Source organism: Heterodontus francisci, unplaced genomic scaffold, assembly GCF_036365525.1.
Source record: "Heterodontus francisci isolate sHetFra1 unplaced genomic scaffold, sHetFra1.hap1 HAP1_SCAFFOLD_51_2, whole genome shotgun sequence".
Lineage (NCBI taxonomy): Eukaryota > Metazoa > Chordata > Chondrichthyes > Heterodontiformes > Heterodontidae > Heterodontus > Heterodontus francisci.
Window position 1 is genome coordinate 9226663 of NW_027141369.1, and position 22122 is coordinate 9248784.

The 22122-nt window shown below is 43.9% G+C and overlaps 2 non-coding genes across 2 annotated transcripts; both read right to left on the reverse strand.

The window, feature by feature from the left end:
• Positions 1–6682: 6682 nt before the first annotated feature.
• On the reverse strand, positions 6683–6754 carry trnaw-cca (transfer RNA tryptophan (anticodon CCA)). Its single transcript has one exon. It is a non-coding gene; the product is annotated as a tRNA-Trp (tRNA).
• Positions 6755–16255: 9501 nt separating this feature from the next.
• trnas-gcu (transfer RNA serine (anticodon GCU)) lies at positions 16256–16337 on the reverse strand. Its single transcript has one exon. It is a non-coding gene; the product is annotated as a tRNA-Ser (tRNA).
• Between the last annotated feature and the right edge of the window lie 5785 nt (positions 16338–22122).

Consider the following 22122-nt stretch of genomic DNA (forward strand, 5'->3'; position numbering starts at 1 on the left):
CCCTTCCTCCCAAGGGGCTGGAAGTGAGGGACCAAGCCCTGAGTTCACAAAGCTTCGGCCTTGCCACTGTGCGATGTGTACCTGGGCGCTGTAGTGCAGAAGGAAGGAGGTGACAACAGGGCTGATTAAAGCTAAGACTTTATTGACTTGGTTCCAGAAGGTGGTAAGGCTCAAAGGAAACGTGAATGTATAAGGGTGTCTCGTGTCTCCCTTGTGTGGATCTCATGGTGGCTTTCCTGCTGTGCCTGAGGTCCTTCATCTGGCACTGCTTGGGCATTATCCTCCTCCACATCCTCATCATCAGAGGAGACATCACACTCCATGATCTCCTCACGAGTCAACACCTCACCCCTCTGTAATGCCAGATTGTGCAGTTCACAGCAAACCACCACGATATACGAGACCCTCACCGGGACGTACTGAAGGACTCCACTGGAACAATCCAGGCGCTTCAATCTCATCTTTAGGAGACCAATGGCCTCCTTGATGATCACTCGGGTTGACCCGCAGCAGGTGTTGTACCTCTCCTCTGCATCCTTGTGTGGATTCCTCACAGGCGTCAGTACTCATGTCCTCACTGGGTTGCCCTTGTCTCCAAGGATCCATCTCAGAAAGTGCATGGGGCCACGGAAAAGTTCTGGCACCTGCGACTGCCTTGGTATGCAGGCGTTGTGGCTGCTTCCCGGGATTTGTGCACACACCTGTAGGATCCATTTGTGATGGTCACAGACCAGTTACACACTGAGCAAATGGAAGCCCTTCCTGTTGAAGGCTGCTGGCTGGTCTGCAGGAGCCTTGATGGTCACATGGGTGCAGTCAATGACACCCTACACCTGGGGAAATCCAGCGATGACCCTGAATCCTATAGCCCTCTCAGCTTGACTGTTTGGATCGATGTGCACATAGTCACCGGCCCTCCTGAAGAGGACATTGGTGGCCTCCTTGATGCACTGATTCACCACAGACTGTGAGATTCCACACATATCTCCAGTGGATCCCCGCAATGATCTGGTCATCGAGAAGTTCAGTGACACAGTGACCTTCAGTGACACCGGCATCAGGTGCCCACCAAGTCCCATGGGGCACAGCTGCATCATGGCAGAGAGATCAGTGACAACCTCCGTGGAGAGGTGCAGTCTGTGGAGACACTATCACTCAGACATCTGCAGGTAGTTGAACCTTGGCTGACGTGTTCCTCTGCCTCCTTCTCCAGCCTCCTGTTCGAGGCTGGCCTTCCTGTGGGCACCCAAGCTGCTGTGGTGTCCCTGCTGGTGCCTGCCCTTCCCTCCCTCCCTCTCTACTCCTCCTCAACGGGAGCCTCGTATCCAGGGTGAATGAGGCCCATGACAGGTTGCCCCTCCCTGAGTGCAAGGCCTTCACAGTAAACAACACCCAGCCACATTTACTTCACTCTTTACCCACTCACATTTACCCTCATTGAGGTGGCACTGCCTCAATGGCACCCTGGTTCAGCTTCCCCTGCAGAGCTGGCACATTGGCCCCCACTCCTGACAGTGATTCCGGATGCCCTTTCCCCCTCCACCCTTGCTGCCAAGTTACGCTACCTCACCCGACAGCTTCCCAGTGAAGCCAACACTCAGCTCCCACCTCCCAGTCACCTCCTTTAACCAGGCGAGGCTCTGAAGCCCCATGGTTCCCGTGTGCTATTAGTTCAATTGGATCCAGTGAATAAAATTGCTGACAATTGGACTCATAAATACTTGAAATGCCTTCTTGCCGTGTGGATGTGCGAAGTCTGCCCTCCATGTCAGCCGCCGACAGAAAAATCCATTCCAATGTATTCCATTCCAATTGGCCATTCTCAATAAAGTGTCAGGAATGAAGGTCAGAGGAACAGACCAGGCTGGAAACACAGAAAGAGCGAGGAGAAGTTGGTGTGAAAAACAGAGATTAAACAACAGGCTTGTTCAGTTGGTTTGGTTCTGGTGTTTAGAATACCCGGAATCTGTGTTCATCTCCCTTCCAACTCAGCGAATTGTTTCAACATTATGTTCATAAAACCATAGACTGATACCCAAAGAAGGAGACCATTTGGTCCATTGTGTCTGTGCTGTCTCTTTGGTTGTGCTATCCAATTAGTCCTGCTGCTCAGCTTTTTCCTGGAATCCGTACATTTTTCCTTTCAGTATTTATCCCTATTGCTTTTCAAAGTTACCACTGAATCTGCTTTCAAGTCCTGATCAGACAGTGCATTTCAGATCACAACACATCACTGGATAAAAAATCATTCCTCATTTCGCCTCTGGTTCTTTTCTCAATCACCTGATAAATACATCCTCTGGTGACTGACCCTTTTGCCACTGGAAACAATTTCTCCTTATTCAACTTATTGAAAACCTTCTTGATGATGTCACATACTAGACTGCCAGTAAAACTGAAGCCCATGTAATAAAAGGGACAATGACAGCATGCATATGAAGTTAGCAGACTGATAGGAACATAGAAGCAGGAGTAGGCCATTCAGCCCATCGAGACCACCCCACCATTCAATATGATGATGATTGATCATCCACTTCAATGCCTTTTTCCCACACTATCTCCATATCCCCTGTGTCATTTGTATTTAGAAATCTGTCAATCTCTGCTTTAAACATACTCAATGACTGAGCTTCCACAGCTCTCTGGGGTAGAGAATTCCAAAGATTCACAACCCTCTGAGTAAAGAAATTTCTCCTCATCGCTGTCCGAAGTGACTTTCCCCTTCCGTTGAAATTGTGTCCCCTGGTTCTAGATTCCTCAACCGGAGGAAATAGCTTCTTCTACCCTGTCTATCCCTTTAAATAGATGGTAATTTTCAATGAGATCACCTCTCATTCTTTGAAACTCTAGAGAATACAGGCCCAGTTTCCCCAATCTCTCTTCATAGGACAGTCCTGCCATCCCGGGAACAAGTCTGGTGAACCTTCATTGCACTCCCTCTATGGCAATGATATCCTTCCTAAGGTAAGGGGACCAAAACTGCACACAGTATTCCAAACTGCAGACCAACCAAGGTTATATACAATTGAAGCAAGATTTCACTACTCCTGTACTCAAATCCTCTTGTGATAGAGGCTAACATATCATTAGCCTTCCTAATTGCTTGCTGCACCTACATGTTAGCTTTCAGTCACTTATTGACAAGGACACCCAGGCCCCTTTGTACATCTACACTTTCTAATCTCTTACCATTTAAGAAATAATCTGCACATCTGTTCCTCCTACCAAAGTGGATAACCTCACATTTTTACACATTATATTCCATGTTCCACTTTCTTGTCCACTCACTAAGTCTGTCCAAATCCCCTTGAAGCCGCTTTGCATCTTCCTCACAACACACATTCCCACCTAGTTTTGTGTCATCTGTGAACTTGGAAATACTACATTTGGTCCCCACATCCGAATCATTGATGTATATTGTGAACAGCTGGGTCACAGTGTAGTGGTGAACAGTTGTATTTCTGTCTGGAGGAAGGTTTACAGTGGGTTCCCCATGGTTCCTCATAACTTCAGACTGGAAAAGCTGGGGTTGTTCTCCTTGGAGCAGAGCAAGTTCAGAACAACTTTGACAGAGTTAGAATCAAGGAATCAAATGGTTACAGTACAGAAGGAGACCATTCAGTCCATCATGTCCATGACAGCTCTTTGCAAGAGCAAATCAGCTAATTCCACTCCTCTGCCCTTTCATTGTAACCCTGCAAATTTTCTCTATTCAGGTGTTTATCCAATTCCCTTTTGAAAGCCACGATTGAATCTGCCTCCAGCACACTCAGGCAGTGTAATCCAGATCCGAACCACTCACTCTGTCCCACACCCCTGGTACCATTGCAGAAAATCTCTTCTGTTCATTTCATCCCTCATAAATAATTGAAATGAAATGTTTATTAGGAAATGCACAATACAAAAAAGAGAGAGAAATAAATGCTGAGAAAAATAGAAGTCAATGTTTGGAAGGTAAAAAGAGCAAAAGATGCAACTTTTATTCTGGTTGAGTGAGAGGAATATATCACACTCTGGGGCTTTTTAAGAGGATTTACTGATAAACCTGGGATTTGAGAGGAAGCTGGTTCATGATTTACAGAACAAATTCAGTCCCTGGGGTGGAGGCAACAGCTGCACCGTCCAATAACAGACAGGACGGGGACACTGTCTCAGGCCTGGTGAGCTCAGTCGATGAAAGCATGAAACTCTGAATCTCAAGTTTTTGAGTTTGAGCCCCACGATGGGTGTTTTTTATTTCCTTTTTAGGCTGATTTTACAGGCATTCTCCAGCTCTGAATTCCTCGGCAGAGAGTTCAAGGAGTGTTTGAAATGAGATTCAACAGCAGTATGAGAAAGTCTCTTCTTGATTCAGGACACTTACCTCTCTGCAGCAACTCGCTGCTGAAGATTGAACTTTATCTCATTTCATTTTCAGCTCATGGTCAGTGTGAATCAGTGAGACTTCTGGCTGTCTCCCACTTCACAATCCATCAGTGCTGAGAAATCAATGGGGAATATTACTCACATGTTACAATGTTTTATAAATACTTGAATGTATTTCACACTGTGTCTAACAGTGTGAATCTCCCCTGGTATATCAGCTCACCAATACTTCAACAGAACATTCACATAATGTGAGCTCTGAGATCTGTTCAGATCCCATTCCCAAGACCTGGAAAGTGGGATTGGGCTGGATCGCTCTTTTTCAGCTGGCACAGACACGATTGCTAAATGGTCTCATTCTGTGCCATAATTTTTCTCCATTTTCTATGTTCTATGAAGCGAGGTGTGATTGGGAGGGACAATTCCACCAGGGTTATATTTTCTACCAAAACAATGACACAAGGGATACTTCACTTTTTTGTTCATTCATTCATGCGATGTGGGCATCGCTGGCTCGGCCAGCATTTATTGACCATGAGAAGGTGGTGGTGAGCTGCCTTCTTGAACCATTACAGTCCATGTGGGGTAGGTACACCCACAGTGCTGTGAGAAAGGGAGTTCCAGGATTTTGACCCAGCGACAGTGAAGGAACGGCGATATAGTTCCAAGTCAGGATGGTGTGTGGCTTGGAGGGGAACTTTCATGTGGTGGTATCCCCTGCATTTGCTGCCCTTGCCCTTCGAGGTGTTAAAGGTCACTGGTTTGGAAGGTGCTGTCTAAGGAGTCGTGGTGCATTGCTGCAGTGCATCTTGTAGACGGTACACACTCTGCAACTGTGCGTCGATGGTGGAGGGAGTGAATGTTTGCAGATGGGGTGCCAATCATGCGGGCTGCTTTGGCCTGGCGGTGTTGAGATTCTTGAGTTGGAATTGCACCCATCCAGGCAAGTGGAGAGTATTCCATCACACTCTTGACTTGTGCCCTGTGGATGGTGGACAGGCTTTGGGGAGTCAAGAGTCATGGATGAGTGAGAGGAATATATCACACTTTGGGGCTTTTGTAAGAGGATTTATTGATAAACCTGGGATTTGAGAGGAAGCTGCTTCATGGTTTACAGAACAAATTCAGCCCCTGGGGTGGAGCCAACAGCTGCACTGTAATTACTCGCCTCAGGATTCCAAGCCTCTGACCTGCTCTTGTAGCTACGTTATTTGTATGGCTCCCCATGGTAACCCCCATAATGTTGATAGTGCTGGATTCAGTGATTGTAATGCTATTGAATGTCAAGGGGAGATGGTTAGATTCTCTCTTGTTGGAGATATTCATTGCCTGGCACTTGTGTGGTGCGAATGTTACTTGCCACTTATCATCCCAAGCCTGTGTGACTGAAATAGCTCAGTTGGGAGAGTGTTAGACTGAAGATCCCTGGTTCAATCTGGGGTTTTGGCAGTTCTCCTTTCTTCTGCATCGCCTTTTGGTTTTGACTCTTGAGCTGCACAATTTACACTGAAATTATTTACCCAACTCTGAAGGTTGGATTGGAATAGAGAGATATCAAGGATGGGAAATATTTACATTGTCTGCTGTAGCTTATTCTCTATCTCCCTGTGTCCTTTCCCCCAGTTTTTGACTCTCTCGGGGCAGGGTGAACATTTGATTTGCTGCATTTGTCCCAAACTGAAGCCTTTTCCACATCTCTGGGCGGTCAGACTCGCTCTGTCTGTTTTTGTTGCTCATGACCATTAACGAGAACAGGCCACGAGTTCAACGTTTATCAGCAAATGGAAGATAATTGGAAAGAATTCTGTGTTACTCCAGACCAGTGACAAAGATATAATGGATGTTATTCAAAATAAGTTCCCTCTGACATTTTATGTAAACTTGTTTGCATCTAAAAGTTGGATTTTAAGTGTTACAAAAATGTGTCAAATTCATGACTGACCATGTGACAGCGCACATGGGGATCAAATCCACAGCCATGTTGTTATCAACACTGCGTCCTAACCAACTGAACTAAGCAGCCTATAGACAGAGCCAGGTATGGGTTTGAGCCGCACGCTGGGCGGTTTGTGTTTTATTTCTCACCATGGGTGACAGAGCAATTGTACAAACAATGGACACATCACATCCCTGAAACATTGTTCTGATATAAAACAGTGTGAAATAAGAACTGAGCATGGAAATGGAACGGAACCAGAAATCAGGACTTTAATCTATTAAAGTTGATCTTGAAATTCAACCATTCACTGAACATTCCAATAGATCGAACTCTCTTCTGATATAAAATCCAAGAACTTGAGCTGCTGGAAAACATAACTGAGCCTGATGCGATTTGAACACACAACCTTCTGATCTGGAGTCAGACGCACTACCGTTGTGCCACAAGCTCACAGATAAAGCAAAGTTTTCCATTCCTGGCAGATTTACTTCTTGTTTAGATTCAGTGATTGAAATTAATTCAATGCTCATCTGACCTCCACTCTGTAAAGGCCTGCAATCCGACCTGAATCCGACGGGACCCGACGACCTGTGTCGCGTTCGGGTCATGTTGGGTCGCTCTTCCGGGTCTGGCTTTTGGACTCGGGTAGGGTCAGGCCAGGTTCAGGTCAGGCTGGGTCCAGGTTGGACTGAGTCCGGGTGTGACACACACAGTAAGTATTACATTTAACTCTGCTGGGAAGTTGAGTTTAATAAGTGTCAAAAGTTGAAAAGCCAACCAAAGCTGGGAGTCCGGGTCATTAAGGAGGGAAACTCTGAGTCTGCTCAGTGAGCAAGTAAGCATCTCTATGACGTCATTGCGCTCATGCTGCAGCTTCCTGTAGATTCGAAATCGGGAGGTAGGCAAAGTGAACATTCCGGTGGTCGGGTAAGGCTCGGGTGTGTTTGGGCGTGGGAATAAATGGAGATACTCGGGCCGGGTCGGGCTTGGGTCCAATGTGGTTCTGTCGGGTTCGGGTCGGGTATTTTTTCCTGACCTGAGCAGGCCTTTACCGCTCTGTCAGTTCAGTGCCTTATTTAAACTATTACTTGGAGTTCTGTTTTACAGGGTCTCGGCTGTTTAAGTGTTTCCCAGACCCACTACTCTGATTAATCAGACATTTTACTGCTAACTGCTGCTGCTACAATTGAAATGTAAAAAAGAATTTCCAGTGACCTGCAACCAATGGACAAATACATTTCAGAAAGATAAAGCTCATTCACCAATCCACAAATGTGTCTTTCTGCTTATATTTATAAACAACTCCTTCTCTCCACTATGGGACCTAAACAATCACTCCAGTTATTTGAAAGTTAGTATAAGATGTTCCAGTTCATCAATTTTAAAACTGCAGCAGGTATTTTCCAGAAAACTTCTCTGTTGGAACCTCAGTCCCATTTAGATTGAAAGTGGACAATTAATGTATTCACTTGTTCATTGTGGACAGGTGTCTGACTTCGAATAAATCTCATTAACTTTCAATGAGGTGGCAGTATTTCTGTGCTCCCATTTTACACAGTCTGTCCTGTTCATGCACCATGTTTTTATTCTCCTCTCCCATTCTCCACAGGATACAGATTGCAAGCATCATCAATCTAGCTGTTGAAAAGCATTGGAAGAATCTGGTCACACAGGTATTGAAACATTCATTATCTGCCATTTTACAAGTTGGTTGCTTTAAACACAGTACAATGTGCAATCATCTGAAAAGAGATTCTCTTCAATATCCAATACAAATTGAATTACAAACCTGACAGACAAACACAGGAGAACAAGTGACGAGTGAACACAAACCTCATGGTGCTCATTTTCAGATTTATTGCAGTCACTTGCAAAACAAGTGAAAGAATATTCCAGTGAAATGATTTGGAAAGTAGGTGTGACTTTTGTTGGTGCCTTTCTTTGCTCTGTTGGTGAAACTTTCTTGCACCTGACTCCTGTTCATGTCTCTGTTTCCTCTATTGAATGAGGAAGGAGGTATTTGATCAGAAATCAACTGGATTGTGTACCTTTGAGAGGGGATTTCAGCACCGTCAGGGCTGGAAACAGGAGTGAGTGAAAGACAATGTGTGGAGTTTGATTTTGTACAGAGGGAGAGCAAATCTAACAGGACTGTGAGATATTGGCCTGGATTTTGCAGCCCAATAGTGGTGAACTCTGAGACTTTCACTGCTATTGAGGGTCTGAACAGCACTGCAACTGCCAGTACATGCACACACTAACACCAGCATCTGGAAGTTGTGGTGGTGAGAAATGTGCTTAGAAGGAGCCTCTGATCATAATCGCACCAGCCCACTCCTTAAAGTGACAGGGACCTGTAGTTCAGCAATTTGGGCTCATTGCCCACAACGTACCCTGATTTTTACCTGGGTTGGATTAAAGCCGGTACCAACAGGCTCAGGGGTGCTCGGGAAGGACTTTTCTGTTGACACAACAGCTCCACTATTCCAGGAAGACACCGGCAGCAGCAGGGGTCAACTTTCAGAGGGAGTTCAGACATTTTAAATGTTGCATTTTGTTTCTTAATTGTATGTCACTTTTTAGCAAGGCCTTATCAGAGTTCTTAAATTTACATCTGACTTTTCATTAACAAGATTGAAGTGCTTTTAAAAGATCTCTAAATATATATGACTTTTTATCGAGATTTACCTGGCTTCTTTGTAAAGACTCGAGCAAGATTGAAATGACTTTTAAAAACTACATCTTATCCTTTAAAATCCTGCTTACATGTAGATGACATTGGAAGATGGCTTCAGAATAACTTAGACTATCTTTCTAACAGGTACTGCAACAGCTTCAGTCCTACTTTCTGCAAAAGCTGGTGAATTACAAAGAAACAATGTATTGAGCATTTTATAAACTGTTGATGCAGATGGGATTCAAATTCATACTTGTAAAACAGAAGGAATTAACAATCCATCATCTTAACCTCTCAAACACTTCATCACCCAGCTTTGTGCCAGCAACCCATCACATGTCTTTTTTGCCTCTATGGAAATTTGGGCAGGATGGTCACCTTCAGCTCAGATCCTGACTGTGCATCCAGATGTGCAATGATGGAAATGTAGCTTCTTTTAGTAAATGACATTTCCATCACATCAGGTCATGGCCTGTTGGGAATGGAGTGGTGTGAAACATTTCCAGACCATGTCCAACACGTTTCTACTCAGTGTGAAAATTCACCACGGAAAGAGTGGAACATACAATCATTTGATCACATCATGATTAACATCACTCAGACACCTGAACCATGAGGTCACTGACGAAGTCATGATGACTTCGAATTTCTCATGAAATGACAACTGAACTAACTGACTGGAAGAATTGCTTTAACTCCACATGATCAGAGAGGCACAGCCTCAGACCGACTTGGCAGATGAATATTGATTGAATAATTTCTGTGTGAGGAATGTTCCAGCATCATAAACCAGGGGAACGTGCTGACTGAGCTGTGTCTTCATCTCTTCTGGGCAGTCGGACAGTTCACCCTTCATTCTGCTCTGATTCACTTTCCCAAAGCGGATCTACAGATTCTCAAATCTGGAGACGGGGTTTTCTTATTTTGTTCCTTTTGATTTTTCTTGCTCCTGAATGATAATATATTCTAAACCTCGGATCAACCCTCCCCTTTGCGTCGTGTTATAGTCTTGGTTAAAAGAGACACAAAATGGCACAAACACTCTGAAACATACAACACGGTCACACTTTCCTTCAGTGAGATTAATGTTGAGCTGTTTTCCAGGTTAAATGCAACTGCAAACACATTGCTCTCAAAGAAATTGTAGGGGATTGAGTTGCCGTTGTAATATTAGCACTGGACATCTGTACGAGCAGGAACAGCCATTTCAAACTCACATCCTTCACAAAGGCAACCACTGAGCTGTTTTCTTTTGTGAATGAAATTCATAAGAAAAGTTAAAGTTCACAAGAAAATGGATGTAAATGATTGATAGCTAAACTTTTGAAGCAAGGATATGAATCCAAGATTTTATGATTCTAAGACAAACACTCGAACCAATTAAGCTGCTGAGCCAGATCACAAGTGCTGTGACAACTAAGGGCAGAGGAGGGCACTCTTTATTCTCATCCCACTTCTCCACAGGTCACAACATCTATGTGAGCTTTTCCCACATACTGATACAGTCAATCATGTACTCTATTTTTCCCAGAATAGAAGACACTGACCAGGTTTCTTTAATGAACAACAAAATTATCCATTTATTGTCAAACAAGTTTTAACTAGTCATGAAGTAAAGCATAACCACACAGGTGGAAATTTTAAAAGTTCCTTTTTCACCTTTACCAACTTTTAAAGTCCTTTTTTTTATCTTCGAGCCACATGCACACACACACACCGGATAGCTGAAAAAATAAAAGGGATTTTTAAAAAAATTCAGCACTCTGTTACAGACAAAAACAACCTCTTGGGCTGTTTATTTGCTCATTTTTGAAGAAATCATCAGATGAGATATGTTGCTCCAAAACTGGAATACAGTCTAACTTCCGAGTATACGTAGACAGGTCACTAGGGTATTTTAGAACAGTTCTTTTCAGAAGGCATTGAGAATTAATTTTAGCAGGCCTTCTTCAAAGACATGCGATAAGATGAATTAACTCAGTGGACTTCTCAGGGTCTTTTAAGGATTTTCTGGAAAACAAACTGGGTTGTGGTCTTCTCTCCTTCCTTGACGATTCCTCAGGCTAACTTTATCAGCTGTTCACTCCAGCAGGTAAAACACACTGACTGCTACAACCAAAGGTTGTGAGTTTTCTGCCGTCTTAGGTTTGCGCTGCTGCTGCCAAGCTTGTCCAATCAAGGGGCATGACTGACTTCTCTGTCCACATTTCTCCCTGTTACCAGGGTTTCTGTTCTATACTTAACTTGAATCATGTGACAACCAGTAAACATAGTTGCCAAATTGGTTCTTTTGGTGCCCTCTTGAAAAAGAACTGGTCCTACACTTATTCAGTTTGATTATGACTTCTTCAAAAAATATTTTAACAAAAGAAACAGAATCCCTTCCATAACATCATGTACTTTCCCTGAGCTACAGGTTATCGCAAGTCTCTCTGGCAGTGTTTATTTTAGGTGATTTTGTACTCAGGTTCTTTTGGAATCCATGTGTTTGCAGATCTTTGTGAGTGAGAGATGTGGTAATATGTTTAAAAGATTTCCCTGTAAATTATTCATATCTCCATCTTTCCCCGAACTTTGTACAAACACATTAATATGGGAATCACACACATCAGGCCGTCAAACCTGTCCGCTAAACATTGAAAGGTGACAGTGTTTATTGTGACGGGGTTCCATTTATGAAGACACATCTTGATGATTCACACATGTAAAAATTTGTATATTATGTTCATGACATAATGACATAAATAAACATTTCCTTGCACTTGCCACGCTTGTTGAACATTTTCTCTGCTGATGCCCCCTGAATATATTAGAGAACATGGTGACGAGGTTGAGATTAAAGTCTGTAAATATCGGCAGAAAACAGCAGCAGGGACTGCAGTGAACAAGATTTTCGTGACATATTTGTGCTTATATTGGTGGGTGAAATAAGATAGAAAACACACAAAATCCTACATTTGAGCTCGCGTAAAAGATTGCTCTGTCTATGGAGATAGCATCAAAGAATGCTCAGGAATTTTGTCCTATGCCAGTGATCGTAACACACTTCAGGGGAACTTAAAAAAAAATGGTAAGATGGGCTTTCACATAACAGATGAAATTTTACACAGAGAACTGTGAAGTGATACAATTTGGAAGGAAGAATGCCATATAAATGAAAGGTTACAATTCTAAACTGGGTGCAGGAGCAGAGAGACAATGTACACCAATGTCAGAAGGATTGAAAAGGTTGCTTAGAGCAAACAGGACACTTGGCTTTATTAATAGAAACATAGAGTAAAAACATATAGGTTATGCTAAACCTTTATAAAATACTGGGAATGAATGGCCTCTTCCTGTACCTCCACAGAAAGCTTCCATTCCAGGTTTACACACACTCGTCAGGATCACTCTCCACAGATCCTGCCACTCCAGGCTCGGACACCCACTTCAGGATCACTCTCCACAGATCCCGCCACTCCAGGCTCGGACACCCACTTCAGGATCACTCTCCAAAGATCCCAGCACTACGGGCTTGGAGACCCTCTTCAGAGATCCTAAATCTCCAGACACGGACATCCTTTGAGGACCACTCTCCACAGATTCTGCCCTCCAGGCTCAGACACCCTCTTCAGAATCACTCTCCATACATCCCGCCGATCCACGCACGGATATCTCCCTCAGGATCAGATCAAAGAATGTTGCTTGTCACTTATCAGCTCAAGCCTGAATGTTGTTCAGGTCTTGCTGCTTGCAGGCACAGACTGCTTCAGTATCTGAGGAGTTGTGAATCATCAGCGAACATTCCCACTTCTCACTTATGTTGAAGAGAAAGCCATCAATGAAACAGCTGAGGATGTTTGGGCCTAGGACTCTGCCCTGAGAAACTAGGTATCCAGTCATGAATGGTGGTCGACAATTAAATAACGAACCAGATGAGGAGGCTCCAAAAACATCCCTATCCTCAATGTTGGTGGCGCCGAGCACGTCAGTGCAAAAGATAAAGCTGAAGCATTTGAAACCATCTTCAGTCAGAAATTGCACAGTGGATGATTCAACTTGGCCTCTTGAGTTCCCCAGCATCACAGCTTCTAGTTTTCAGCCAATTTGCTTCACTCCACATAATGGCAAGAAACAGCTGCAGGCACTCGATACAGCAAAGACTATGGGCCCGAACATCATTCCGGCTCTAGTACTGAAGACTTGTGCTCCAGAACTCGCTGCGCCCTCAGCCAAGCTGTTCCAGTGGAGCGACAACACAGTCATCTACTTGCTGCCCCATCAGTCTACTATCAATCATCAGCAAAGCGATGGAAGATGTCACCAACAGTGCTATCAAGCACCACACACTTAGCAATAATCTGATCGTCGATGCTCAATTTAGGTTCTGCCAGGGTCTCTCAGCTCCAGGAAATAATTTGGCAGATAGAGGAGAATGTGGGAAAATGTGAGGTTATCGACTTTGGTAGTAAGAATAGAACAGGAAAATATTATTTAAATTGTGAGAGATTACAGAATGCTGCAGTGTAGAAGGATCTGGGTGTCCTCGTGCATGAATCACAAAAAGTTACCATGCAGGTACAGCAAATAATTAGGAAGGCAAATGGAATGTTACCCTTTATTGCAAGGTGGATGGAGTATAAAAGTAGAGAAGTCTTGCGACAAATGTACATGGTGCTGGTGAAACCACACCTTGAGTACTGTGTACAGTATTGGTCTCCTTATTTAAGGAGGGATATACTTGCATTGGAGGCAGTTCAGAGAAGGTTCATTGGATTGATTCCTGTGATGAAGGTGTTGGCTTATGAGGAAAGTTGAGCAGGTTGGACCGATACTCATTGGAGTTGAGAAAAATGAAAGGAGAACGTATTGAGACATATAAGATTCTGAGGGAGCTTGACAGGGTAGATGCTGAGAGGATGTTTCCTCTCGTGGTGGAATCTAGAACTAGGGGACATAGATTCAGATTTAGGGGTTTTTCATTTAAGAAGGAATTTCTTCTCTCAGAGGGTCATTAATCTTTCGAATTCTTTACCGCAGAGAAAAGTGGAGGCTGGGTCATTGAATGTCTTCAAGATTTTTATCTACAAGAGAGCCAAGGGTTATGTGGGCAGGCAAGAAAGTGGGGTTGAGGTCATGATCAGGTCAGCCATAATCCTATTGAATGGCGGAGCAAGCTCCAGGGGCCAAATGGCCTACTCCTGCTACTAGTTCTTCTGATCTTATGTTCGTATGATCTCATTGCAGCTTGGTCCAAACAGAGACGAAAGAGTGGAATTCCAGAGGAGAAGTGAGTGTGATTGCCCTTGAGTGAGTGTGGCATCAAGGATCCCCAGCAAAATTGAAGTCAATGGGAATCAGGGGGAAAACTCTCCACTTGCTGAAGTCATACCTCGCACAAAGCAAGATGTTGTGGTTCTTGGAGGCCAATCATCTCAGCCCAGGACATTGCCTCAGGAGTTTCTCAGGGTAGTATCCTAGACCCAAACATCCTCAGCTGTTTCATTAATGACTTTCTCTTCAACGTAAGTCAGAAGTGGGAATGTTAGATGATGACTCACAACTCTTCAGATACTGAAGCAGTCTGTGCCTGCAAGCAGCAAGACCTGAACAACATTCAGGCTTGAGCTGATAAGTGACAAGCAACCTTCTGGCCACACAAGTGCCAAGCAGTGAACATCTCCAATGAGAGAGAAAAACATCTACCTTTTGATATTCAGAAGCATTATCATCGTTAAATCCCCCACCATCAACATCTTGACCAGAAACGTAACTGGACCAGTCACATCTATGCTGTGGCTATAAGCGCAGGTCAGAGATTACGAATTCTGCAGCAAGTATCTCACCTCCTGACACCCCAAATCCTGTCCACCATCTACAAGGCACAAGTCAGGAGTGTGATGGAATACATCCCACTCAACAACACTCAAGAAGCTCAACACCATCCAGGACAAAGCAGCGCACTTGATCGGCACCTAACCCGCCACCTTAAACATTCAATCCCTCCACAACCAGTACACAGTGGCTGCAGTGTGTACCATCTCCATATGCACTGCAGCAACTCGCCAAGTATCCTTCAACAGCACCTTCCAAACTCGTGACCACTACTACCTCGAAGGACAAGGGCAGCAGATGCATGGGAACTCACTACCTGCAGGTTCCCCTCCAAGTCACTCACCATCCTGACTTGGAACGATATCGCCATTTCTTCACTGTTGTTGGGTTACAATCCTGGAACACCCTCCCCAATAGCACTGTGGGTGTTCCTGCACCATATTTTTTTTAAGGTTTGAGATACAGCACTGAAACAGGCCCTTCGGCCCACCGAGTCTGTGCCGAACATCAACCACCCATTTATACTAATCCTACTCTAATCCCATGTTCCTACCAAACATCTCCACCTGTCCTTATATGTCCCTACCACCTACCTATGCAAGTGACAATTTATAATGGCCAATTTACCTATCAACCTGCAAGTCTTTTGGCTTGTGGGAGGAAACAGGAGCACCCGGAGAAAACCCACGCAGACACAGGGAGAACTTGCAAACTCCACACATGACTGCATCAGTTCAAGAAGGCAGCTCTCCACCACCTTCTCAACGGCAAGAGGAATGGGTAATAAATGCTCGCCTTATCAGCGATACTCACACCCAAGAATGAATAAAAACCAAATCACTCTCCACAGATTCCCCACAATCTGGGCTTGGACATTTACTTCAGGAGCACAGAGCTTTATATCACTGCAACATAAGTTCCAATCTTCATATTCTGTTCACTTTTCGCATTATTTTCTACCAGTCCACGAGCTTTTATTAATTCAGTATTCGGGTCTCTGCTCCTCCGCCGTTTCTAACATCTCACCTCTTACAAAAAAACACTCTGATCTATCGTAGGTACTAAATGACCCCTCATTTCATACTCCATCTGCCAAAGCATTGCTCACTCACTTAATCTATCAAGAAGATTTGAAAATAAATTTCTTGCCAAAGGATAATTTTCTGCATCTGCTCCCTCGCCATTTTCTTTTCCCATTTGTCTTTCACTTGGTGCAAATCCAGAGAAAGTAAAGATGGAAAGAAGGAGGGGAGGAAAAATCCTGCTCCGTTTCGTGATCCCTATTTGATCTTCATTCCAGTGCAGTTTGGGTGAAGAATTCCAATTGTCTGTCTCAATTTTAATTAAGTATAACCAATTCTGGAATCACTGTCTGGACATCGACAAGAACGGGTTTCGAGGCTGACTTTACACATAAACTCCCCCAACATAAACAACACACTGAACAGTTCATAAACTAGCAACAAGGATGGGATTTGAACACACGTGTGCAGAGCACAATGGATTAGCAGTCCATCGCCTTAACTTCTCGGCCACCTTGTCAGTTGCGTAGACATAGCTGTCACCTTCAGCACAGTTTCTGACTGTGCAGCTAGCTGTGCAATGATGGAAAATACCTTCTGGAAGTAAATGAAGTTGGGAATGGAGCGGTGTGAAACATTTCCAGACCATGTCCAACACGTTTCTACTCAGTGTGAAAATCCACCACGGAAAGACTGGAACATACAATCATTTGATCACATCATGATTAACATCACTCAGACACCTGAACCATTAGGTCACTGACGAAGTCATGATGACCGAATTTCTCATGAAATTACAACTGAACTAACTGACTGGAAGAATTGCTTTAACTCCACATGATCAGCGAGGCACAGCCTCAGGCCGACTTGTCGGGTGCTGTAAACAGATATCACTGCTTCTGATCTTCACCAGAACAGAGAGTGAGATGTAACATTGATCATCAAACAGACTGTGAGAGAATACAACAGAATAAAACACATGGAGAGACACTGTGGAATAACAAATAGATTTGATTGGAATGTTGAAATTTTGATTGGAATGGATAAAACACCAGAAACAACAGATTAAAGTGGGATTCTCATCATTATATTGATCTGGGACAGAAAAGAGAAACTGATGGAAAGAAGAGAAGAAGAGAAGAAAAGAAAGCATGGAACTGTTCAATTTTTTCAGTTTTTTCACTCGCCCATCAAAGCTGATAAAAAAAGTTGCAAATAACAGAGAATTTCACCAAAAAGGGAGATTAAATGTTGCTGAAACCTTGGATCGAAGGATGCCCCAACAGATCACCTGTTTAACTGTTTCCTCACTGGGGGATTTCAATCAGTGAGCAATATTATTCTCTACTTTTTTTGTTAATTGGTCCCAGAACTGTCACTTGGAATTAATATCTGTGATCCGACTCCTGAATAATAAAATTGTGAGTTTCTCGATATTTTCTGGACACAGTTCCTGCTGAAAGAACTAAGAACTCTTTTCTAATTTACACAATACTCTATACACACTCATCAAGCCTGCTAAGCTAGCATCCTTGGTGCTGCTCTCTCTTCTCCCAAACTTCATCTCATGTGACTGTTACATCATCACTCTGACAGTGGGAGGGGTTGATCCCACTATCTTCAGCATTAACCCGAGGCATCCTTATACCACACTGTCTGTCCAAAAAAAATGGGTGGAGGGAACTTCCTTCATTTATCAAAACACCAACAGCAGCACAGTGGCGCAATGGTTAGCACCGCAGCCTCATAGCTCCAGTGACCAGGATACAGTTCTGGGTACTGCCTCTGTGGAGTTTGCAAGTTCTCCCTGTGTCTGTGTGGGTTTCCGCCGGGTGCTCTGGTTTCCTCCCACCTCCAAAAGACTTGCAGGTTGATAGGTAAATTGGCCATTGTAAATTGTCCCTCGTGTAGGTACGTGGTTGGAGAATGGTGGGGATGTGGTAGAGAATATGGGATTAATGCAGGATTAGTATAAATGGGTGGTTGCTGGTTGGCACAGACTCGGTGGGCCGAAGGGCCTGTTTCAGTGCTGTATCTCTAAATAAGAAAAGTAAAATAAAAGCTACCAGTCGTAAATCAACTCAAACCCATTAGATAGATAGAGGGAGACTGTCAGAGAACTTCCTGCATCCAGTCCTGACCCTGTCACACTCAGCAGCTTCTCACCCAGACCCCACTCTCATCAACACTGAACATTGTTACCGAGACCCTTCAAATACTGTTTATAAATGGTAGAAAAATTCAAACTTCATCACAGCTAGATTGAATAGAACAAAGTTTAATATCTTCTCGTCGTCACTCGGTAACCACATGAGACAGTCCTTAAATCAGTAGCATAAATTATCAGCTGTAAGAATGTTTGTCATTGGGTTGAATCATTTCTGTGTGAGGAATGTTCCAGCATCATAAACCAGGGGAAAGTGTTGACTGAGCTGTGTCTTCATCTCTTCTGGACAGTTCACCCTTCATTCTGCTCTGATTCACTTTCCCAAAGCGGATCTACAGATTCTCAAATCCAGAGACTGGGTTTTCTTATTTTGTTCCTTTTGATTTTTCTTGCTCCTGAATGATAATATATTCCAACCTCGGATCAAACTTGCCCTGTGTCCCAGTCTCGGTTAAAAGCGACAAATAACGGCACCAACATTCTGAAACATATAACACGGTCACATTCTGCTTCAGTCAGATTAATGCTGAGGCAGTTTCCGTGTCGAATGCGATTGTGAACAAATTTCTCTCAAGGAAATTGTGAGTGATCAAGTATTTGCACTGAATTTCTGTGCAAGAAGGGACAGTTTCAAACAACCATTCCCAAATCACTTCCTTCACAAAGGCAAAGACTGTGCTGTCTTAACATGTGAATCAACTTCACAAACAAATTTGAACTCGAAGTTCAGGAGAAGACAGAGATGTGAATGATTGACAGTGTAATCTTTAAATCATAATTTTCCGTTTCTTCGTTGAAGTGAGGCTCAACCCTAAGCCACTAGAGATCGCGGAAAGCTACAAACTTGGATCCAGAAATCAGAAAAGTAGTGAAACAGTTGGTGAGTACATTGTGACACTGAAGAATTTATCACCACATTGCAACATTGGCACATTCTTAGACTGTACATTATGAGACAGATTTGTGCTTATATTGGTGGATGAGGAAAGATAATAAACACACAAAATCCCAATTTGAGCTCGTGTGTAAGATTGCTCTTTCCACGGAGATAGCATCAAAGAATGCTCGAGAATTTGGTCCTATGCCAGTGACAGTAACACACTTCAGAGGAACTTAATCACACTGGTAAAATGGGCTTTCACACAACAGTTAAAATTTTACACAGAGAATTGTGAAGTGATACAGTTAGGGAGGAAGAATGAGACAATGTACACCAATCTTTTTTGATCAAGGTTTGAAAAGGTTGCTAAGAGCAAACAGGACACTTGGCTTTATTAATGGAGGCAAAGAGTAAAAGCAAATAAGTTATGCTAAACCTTTATAAAACACTGGGGCTGAATGGCCTACTCCTGCACCTCCACGGAAAGCTTCCACTCCAGGCTCGGACACCCTCTTCAGGATCACTCTCCATACATCCCGCCACTCCGCGCACGGATATCTCCTTCGGGATCATATCACAGCTCCACAGTCCTGCCACATCCAGTCGTGAATGGTGGTGGATAATTAAATAACTAACAAGATGAGGAGGCTCCAAAAACATTCACATCCTCAATGATGGTGGTGCTGAGCACGTCAGTGCAAAAGATGAAGCTGAAGCATTTGCAACCATCTTCAGTCAGAAATATTAAGTGGATTTGATCTGTGCTAATTTCAGCTCCTCATGCTCGCTGGTGCCTTGGTTCTCTGGTGCTAATTTCAGAGTAAATCATGCAGCTTGACAATTGGAGACAAAGAAAAAGACACAGGAGAGGTTGAAAGTGCCAAAACCTGGGATTGAACCAAGAACTGTTTAACTATTAGTACAGCACGTACTCAACAAAGCTATTTCAACAACACACTAAAGCCACCATTCTGTCACTGCTTTGGAAGACAATATATACATTGAAGTGTTTGTAAAAAGTTACAGAACACAACATGTGAGTAATATTCCCCATTGTTTTCTCAGTACTGAGGGATTGTGAAGTGGGACACAGCCAGAAGTCCCACTGTGCCACACTGACCCTGAGCTGTGAGTGAAATGAGATAAAGTTCAATCTTTAGCAGAGAGATTCTGGAGAGAGGTCAGAGTCCTGAATGAAGGAAAGACTTTCTGACACAATAAAAGCAAAATACTGCAGATGCTGGAAATCTGAAATAAAAACAAGAAGTGCTGGAAATACTCAATAGCTCTGGCAGCATCTGTGGTGAGAGAAACGGAGTTAACATTTCTGGTCTGTGACCTTTCCTCAGAACTGACACAGGTTAGAAAAGAATTAGGTTTTAAACAAGTGAAGGGGAGGGGCATGTGGGAGAGAACAAAGGGGAAGGTGTTTGATAGTGCAGAGGGCAGGAGAGATTAAATAACAAAGCTGTCCTGGGACAAAGTGTGTTAATGCTTGTGGTTGCCTGACACCAGTCATGCTGTGATGTTATTGAACACAATGTTCAATCCACAAGGCTGTAGAGTGCCGAATCAAAAGGTCGGGTGCTGCACCTCGAGCTTGGGTTGATTTTCACTGGAACACTGGAGCAGGCCAAAGACAGAAATGTTGACATGAGAGCAGGGGGGAGTGTTGAAATGGCAAGCAACCAGAAGCTCAGGATCATGCTTTCGGCCTGAGCAGAGGTGTTCCACCTCATCTGCTTTTGGTCTCCCCAGTTTAGAGGAGCCCGCATTGTGAGCAGTGAGTATACATAATTGAAAGAAGTACAAGTAAATCGCTGCTTCACCAAAAAGGAGTGTTTGGGGCTTTAGATAATGAGCAGAGAGGAGGGAAAAGGGCAGGTATTATATCTCCTGCGATTGCATGGGAAGGGGAAGAGGTGTTGGGGTAATGGAGGAGTGGTCCAGGGTGTCGTGGAAGGAACAATCCCTTCGGAATGCTGACAAGGGAGGGGAGGATGCGTTTGGTGGTGGCATCACGTTGGAGGTGGCGGAAATGGTGGAGGATGATCCTTTGGATGTGTTTATGTTTAGAGATACAGCACTGAAACAGGCCCTTCGGCCCACATGGTCTGTGCCGACGATCAACCACCCATTTATACTAATTCTATACTCCTACCACATCCCCACCTGTCCCTATATTTCCCTACGACCTACCTATACTAGGGGCAATTTATAATGGCCAATTTACCTACCAACATGCAAGTCTTTTGGCTTGTGGGAGGAAACTGGAGCACCCGGAGGAAACCCGCACAGACACAGGGAGAACTTGCAAACTCCACACAGACGGTACCCAGAATTGAACGCGGGTTGCTGGAACTGTGAGGCTGCAGTGCTAACCACTGCGCCACTGTGCTGCTGTTGAGGCAGGTGGGGTGGAAAGTGAGGACAAGGGGATCCCTGTTGCAGTTCTGGGAGGGAAGGGAAGGGGGAGGGCAGAGGTTGAGGGTCTATACAACTACACTGGGAGGGGGGCTGGGGGGGGGGAGTAGGAAATCTGGTGATGTTGTTGAACTTAATTTCAAACACCCCTTGAACTCTCTGCCGATGAAGTCTGAAAAAGGGAAGAACAACCACACAACAAGGGTCTCAAATCCAAGACCCTGAGATTAAAAGTCTCATGCTCGACCAACTGAGCTAACAAGGCCTGATACAGTACTTCTACTCTGTCTGTTATTGGACGGATGCAGCTGTTGGCTCCACCCCAAGGGCGGGAGTTTGTTCCACCAACTATGAAGCAGCTTCCTATCAATTCCCAAAATTATCAGTAAATCCACTTACAGAAGCCCCAAAGTGTGATATATTCCTCTCACTCATCGATAATAAAACTTATAAATCTTTTTACCTTGCAAATGCTGCCATCTATATTGTCAGTATTTATTTCTCTCTCCTTTTTATTTAGTTCATGCATTCCTTTGGAATTTTTTTCCAATTATATCTGAGGGAAGAAATGAACAGATCTGGCAACTCAAAACTGGGCATCCATGAGGCACTGTGGGCCATCTGCAGCAGCAGAATTGTATTTAAACACAATATGTTACCTCATAGCCTGACATATCCCTCACTCTACCATTACCATCAAGCCAAGGGAGCAATAGTGGTTCAATGAAGTGTGCAGGAGGGCATGTCAGGAGCAGCACCAAGCAGACCTAAAAATGAGGTGTCAACCTGGTGAAGCTACAACACAGGACTACTTGCATGTCATATAGCGGAAGC